At 35.2% G+C, this 6,230-nt stretch overlaps 1 long non-coding RNA gene across 1 annotated transcript; it reads right to left on the bottom strand.

Moving 5' to 3' along the window:
* Positions 1 to 1,490: 1,490 nt before the first annotated feature.
* LOC104116807 (uncharacterized) lies at positions 1,491 to 3,500 on the bottom strand. Its single transcript, XR_690925.4, has 2 exons — positions 1,852 to 3,500; positions 1,491 to 1,763 (listed from the first exon to the last, which is right to left on the bottom strand). It is a non-coding gene; the product is annotated as an uncharacterized lncRNA (long non-coding RNA).
* Positions 3,501 to 6,230: the final 2,730 nt, after the last annotated feature.

The raw sequence follows: 6,230 nt of genomic DNA, 5'->3' as shown, positions 1-6,230 counted from the left end.
TCTTTGTAACCTTCACAACCTCAGACCCAAACACGTACACAAATTGAGTTGTGATGATATTTGACATTTGATAATCGTTCATTCCACTATTAAACTAGACGAAATAGTCCAAAAAAGGTGATGCTTTAGAAATTTATATGTCAGAATTTTGCTTATTGTAACTAGACTAAAGTAGGAAATGAAGTATTTGACTTGGTGGTGGTTAATATAGATAGAAGTATTGGATCAATACAACGTAATTAGGTTCAAATAATTCATGTCGCTTAACAAAGACAACTAAAGCTTTGTTTGACACAGATCAAGTAGTTAGGAAGTACGCTGAATTCTTGAATAAACTGTATCTAATGGAACTAACTGTAGGCAACACCAAATTTCTTTTTTACTTTAGTCTTGAAAATTAGTCCTGTTTATTCATAACTAGTAAGAGGATGTCCGTGCTCTGCACGGGCCCAACACTAAAATAGTTCAACAGATCGAGTCGAAAACTGATTTAAAATAGCTCAAAGTTGAGCCAAAAAGTTCAATATTAACATATTTGACTGGAAAATTTGTAGAGTTGCAGTTAATATAGCTCCATTCAACTAAAAAAAATATACTCTCTCCCCCAATTTATGTGGCGTGGTTCAAATTTCGAGAGTCTTGACCATGAATTCGGACGTAGAATCTTTAAATATTTTGAAATGCATTTATATATTTGGAAACTACGTAAAGTGTACTATAAGTCACAATAATATAATTAGTAATTTAAAATATTTAAAAGGCATATGAGAAAATCATGATCAAAGTAAAACTCGTATGACTCTCGAAATACAAATGGTGTCACATAAATTGGGACGCAGGGAGTAGTTACATTGCCATGACAGTTTATATACGAAATATAAAATTATAATATAACAATTAATAAAACGTTTTTAGTTCATTATTCATACAAAGGCAGAAACTATAAACACGGAGCAGCAAGAAGAAAGGCAGCAACAGTGGTACAAAGTCACCATTTTCCTTCTCCACTACAAAAAATTAATTTTGCATGATATTTCTCTCCTTTCCATTACTGAGTAGCTTTGCAGGCAAAGCCTCAACAAGAAGCAGGGTATACCATTTTCTAAATAACATGTGAAGTGCAAAAGAATGAATTTAAAAGTGAGAGGCCATAGCCATGGTAAGAGAGCTTGTTTCGTTTGTCTGGCCTCCTTAAGATTGCAATGAAGTTACAGTTTTGTAATTTTAAATTGTCATCATTTTTCCAATCCACATTATCAACGATTCAACAACATTAGATGCAAATTTACTTGATTTTGCATTGAGACAATTCATTTGATGAAAAAGAGTAAATTTATCTTTCTCAATCTATGATAGGACATAGTCACGGCCATTGAACGATTAAGTCTTTCTGTTTTGCAATGTCTATAATATTTCTTGAAATCTTTTTGCATTTGGTCTCAGACACATATAGACATAACTACTTCATTGTATATCAAAACAGACGAAAATAGAACTCAAATTGTGTTAGCATAAATACTTAAATTTAACATTAGCTCGAAACGTTAAACCCGAGAAGGCTAAGATTTAAGGATGTGCGCAATCTAAGTTAGGAAGTCTTGAAGATAAGTCATAGAAACAAAGTCTATAAGTTACCCAAAATGTATTATACTAAATTGTAAGCTTGCAAAATAGACTTCTTGAATTACCATTTTCAGTTGATGGATTGAGAAATGTGTTCAGTTGATTCTTGTTGATTTCCATGAGAGTGATCTCTATGGAGGCTGCGCATACAGAAAAAGATGATTTCTGTTTACCGAATGTTTTTGTGTTAAAATGAACAAAACAAAAAAGTGTTAAACGTAAAAGCACCTGAAAATCCATTATGTCATGATTCATTTAATTTGACCTCAAGGTCTTTGAACTCCTGCAGGATAGTTGTAGCCTTTGAACTTGGATGCGTATACAAATTAGCTGTCATCCTTGGGAAATGTAAGCAACCTGAAAGCTCAATCTTTAAACTTAGAAAGTATACAAAGCTGAGATTTTACTCTTGAACCTTACAAAGAAAGCTTGACTTTCTAACAGTGACTTTTCTCCAAACACGTATTCTGTGTCATGTAAAGAAAACATATGTAACATGTATATAATTTAATCATTGCAATGTTGTCTCTCATGTTACATGAAAAAATCACTAAAATAAAATTCACAAAAAAATGGTCAACTATAAGAGCATGCATGTGCAGACTCAGTGAATCAACCAAGCAGTAGGCCAAAAGAAAATGAGGCAAGTTGAAGCTTATTGGAAAGAGTAGTAGAGCTAAAGAAAAACCAAAAACCATGCAAAACAGATAGGGTGATCATTAGAAGAGAATATCTAATGGCCAAGAAATAGAGACATAGTTAACAATAGAGGATGATTGTGCTCAGTCAATGGGTGCTCAGTGCTTATAGGCATCGGTAACTGGAAGCCAATTGAACTGAAAGATCTGATAATGGGAAAGAAAACCAAATCAAATGCAACAAACGGGTAACCTTATCTTTTCCAATGCCATTGCATCAATATCTTTGTTTACTTCATAAAGAATATAGAAAAAGAATAATCATGCCAAGAGAGCGATGGTAAAATCCAATGACACTGCTTCAAGAACGGAGCTTGGGCTCCAGTTGAAAGTACCAATCTTACTCAATTAAAATTAGAAACAATTATGTATCTCAAACATGCACCTAGACATCTATATACAAACATGCATCTGTAAATAAGAAACAGTAGTGACATGCATATACAAAATCCAGCAAGAACCTATGCAAGAGAATCTAGAAAAACTAACAAATATCCACCAAATTCTTATTACCAAGAAACAAAGGCAAAAATCAAAGAAAGAATTGAAAAAAACTTACTATATCAGAAAACACAGTAGACCCACACCTTGTTCCCAAACTAACCAATTTCACAAGTTATATTCTTTTCAATCGGATGCCCTCCGAGGGGACACAAATTGCACAAGTTTCCATTAACATCTTAAGGAGGGATTTAGGGCTCAAAATAGAGACTGTTGCAATTACTATAAATCTTGCAGCAAAAAGAAAAAGAGTAAAAATCCTTACCAGAACCCATAGATTCAATGGAGGGCTATATAAAAACAGTAAAACTAAGAAGTGAGTCATGTAAGAAGCAGTGGTGATTAAACAAAGAAAAGAAAGCAGAAAACTCAAACTAATTGAGAAATAGAGAAATTAGCCGAGAAAACTTGGAACCAAATTAAAACATCTCAAAGAGATCAAATTCAAGGATGATGATCAGAATAGTTTCTAGAATGGACTATTGGAGTGTGGCAGTAAAAAAATATAAATTGAAAGTGGAATACACGTGTTTAGAGATGAATAGGATGAAGAAACTCAATCACCAATTTACCCTACAAAATAAAATTAATTAGATGGTGTAAGTCAAGGATATAATAAACAAACAACCATATACTCATTTAATGAAATGGCCAACTACACGATACTATTCACATGGAATCTAGTAAAACAACATGCTCGTCCCACCCCAACTCACATTTCTATATAGTAGTAAAGTAATACAGGTGCTGTGATTAATTAGAACTTGATTTATTAATAATGGGCTAGAAAGAACTAACATTGGGAGCACTATAGTAAAAGTCCCCTAGTTCTCAATAAATTTTGCTTTAGGTCCCTCTAATATCCAGTTTATTATATTTAACAACCCATTAATTGCAATGTACATTGTTAGTCCATCCATACGAATTCATGCAAATCTAATGCTAACATTTAAACTATATAACTATATAATGTTATTTTAGATTGATTGATGACTGAGAGGGGTGTATGAGGTAGAATTAACGAATGGCAGATGGATGTTCGCTGAGTTGACACATGGCGGTAAAGACATGTAGGATATGAATCAGCAAGTAGTTGACACCGGATACAAGCATGTGACCGATGTTGTATGAGTTCTGAAGACACTAAACTCGAAGAGGAGAATTTGAAAGCAAAGGTACCAGTTGAAGAAGGCAACATTAAATGAGCAACCATTACAGAGAATCCTAGCATTTATACTCAACTGTTATGCAGCTATCAAGCGGGGTCTTTATTCCCTTTAAAGAGGAGTTTGATTTGGGGATCTTGTCTCCCCTAATTAACTATAAATAGAGAAATTTGTACTCATTGAAAGAGACAAAATACTTATATGAAAAAAGGCAAATATTACTCTCTTATTTTGCTAAACATTATTCTTTTTGAATTTAGCTCTGGATATTGTTCTTGTTTCGGGAGAAGTTTAATTTCAAGGCCCAGACTTGTCTTTTATTCAACTATTCTTATTTTATTTTATTTTGTTCCTCGTTACTTTATATTCTCGAATCAATTTAATTCATGTGTCTATAAACCACGTTACAAATTCAACTGTATTATTTTACGTGTAAATAGTTTGGTGCCTATCGTGGGACATAGACAATTGTGATATTACTTTGATCCATTCATCTTTTACTAATGTGCTTTGAAATTTTTCTTTGGTAAAGGTAAAAACAGATAAGGCACCTAATGATATCAACAACTCACTCAATGTTGGGACAAACAATGAGCATGAGGATAATTTTTGTAGTGGAGTTCAACAGGATGATTCGATCAGTGAGAATCGCATCGATAAAAATGAGACAACTCTGGTCCAGGAAGAACGAAATACTTGGCGTGCAAGGATTCCTACCCCTGATGATATGGATGATGAACCCGTTGTCGAGACGGTCAAAGTTTTGAGAGCTCAACAAAGGGCAATTATGAAACATCTCTCGAAACAGGACCGGATAATGACTGAGCTCGAGGAAGCACTATCAGTTGCCTCAAATAATTCCAATGGAGGAGTTCGATCCCCTCATAGCATGCCTGTAAATCAGACAGCGCAAAGAACCCGTAACTTCTCTTCAAGGGGGAGTTCAGATCTAACTATAACCAAGCAGGTGGTGCAGGCAGCTGATCCAGGAATGAAAACAACACAAATGATCCTTTAAAAATCGAGCTCATGAGGTGCATGAGGAAAATAAACGATCGTATGGTTCAAAATGCTAAGGAATTTCACGCTCGAATGGATCATATCCCGGGGGCACCTTCGGTCCTAAAGGGCCCGGACTCAAACAAATATACTCAGTTGCCGTTCAAACCTAGTGCATCTCCGGAGTTGATTCTAAAAAGGTTGAAGATGTCGGATGTTCCAAAATACGATGGAACATCGGATCCACATGAGTGCATCACAACCTATACGGAAGCTGTAAAGGGAAATGATTTAGCTCCTCATGAGATCGAATGTATTTTGCTACAGAAATTTGGCAAAACCCCAACAAAAGGAGCTTTAACTTAGAATTCACTTTTACCTGAACATTCAATTCTTTTGAAATGCTTGCAGATTCTTTTATCAAAACTTATGTTGGGGCAAGGAAAATCCAAGCCAAGAAGGCGGATATATTTAGAATCGCTCAAGGAGATTTTGAATTATTGCGGGAGTTCATAATCCGGTTCCAAAAGAAGAGGATGCTATTGCCGGTAGTACCAGATGAGTGAACAGCAAAAGCATTCACCAAAGATATCAATCCCTTAAGCTCCGATGTTTCAAGGAAGTTGAAGGAAAGTCTACTGGAATTTCAGGAAACCATATGGGTTGATGTCCATAATCATTATGAATCGAAAATTAGATTTGAGGATGATCAGTTGGGTTCTTCAGTGTCATCTAAGGGTCGTAATCGCGATCAAAATCAAGAAAATTTCAAAAATGATCTTGATGTGGACCGGAGATCATCCAAGAATCATTTTCAACCTTATTTATCAAATAAATGATCTGATGAGCGTGGAGCTAAAGGTTTTCAGTCATCAGAAAGATTCAAACCAGATAAAAGGATAGATCATGATCGGAGTAATAGAACTTTGCAGGATAAAGAACCATCGGGGTCCCGGAATTCAGGATATCCCCGATTATCAGATTATAATTTCATCATCAGTTTGGTGGAGTTGGTCTAGGCTATAAGAGATATCAAAGAGACAAAGTTTTCGAAACCAATTCGATCAGACCTCATTCAAAGAGATCCTAATTTTGGTGGTACGAGTTTCACAGTACATATGGTCGTAGGATTGGGGACTATCGGCACCTTCGTGAAGAGGTAGCAATGCTGTTGAAAAGTGGTCGCCTTAGGGAATTTTTAAGCAATCGGGCTAAGAACAACTACATGAGCAGTCGAGATGCA

Source organism: Nicotiana tomentosiformis, chromosome 11, assembly GCF_000390325.3.
Source record: "Nicotiana tomentosiformis chromosome 11, ASM39032v3, whole genome shotgun sequence".
NCBI classification, from domain to species: Eukaryota; Viridiplantae; Streptophyta; class Magnoliopsida; order Solanales; family Solanaceae; genus Nicotiana; species Nicotiana tomentosiformis.
This window is presented reverse-complemented; position numbering and strand designations above follow the sequence as displayed.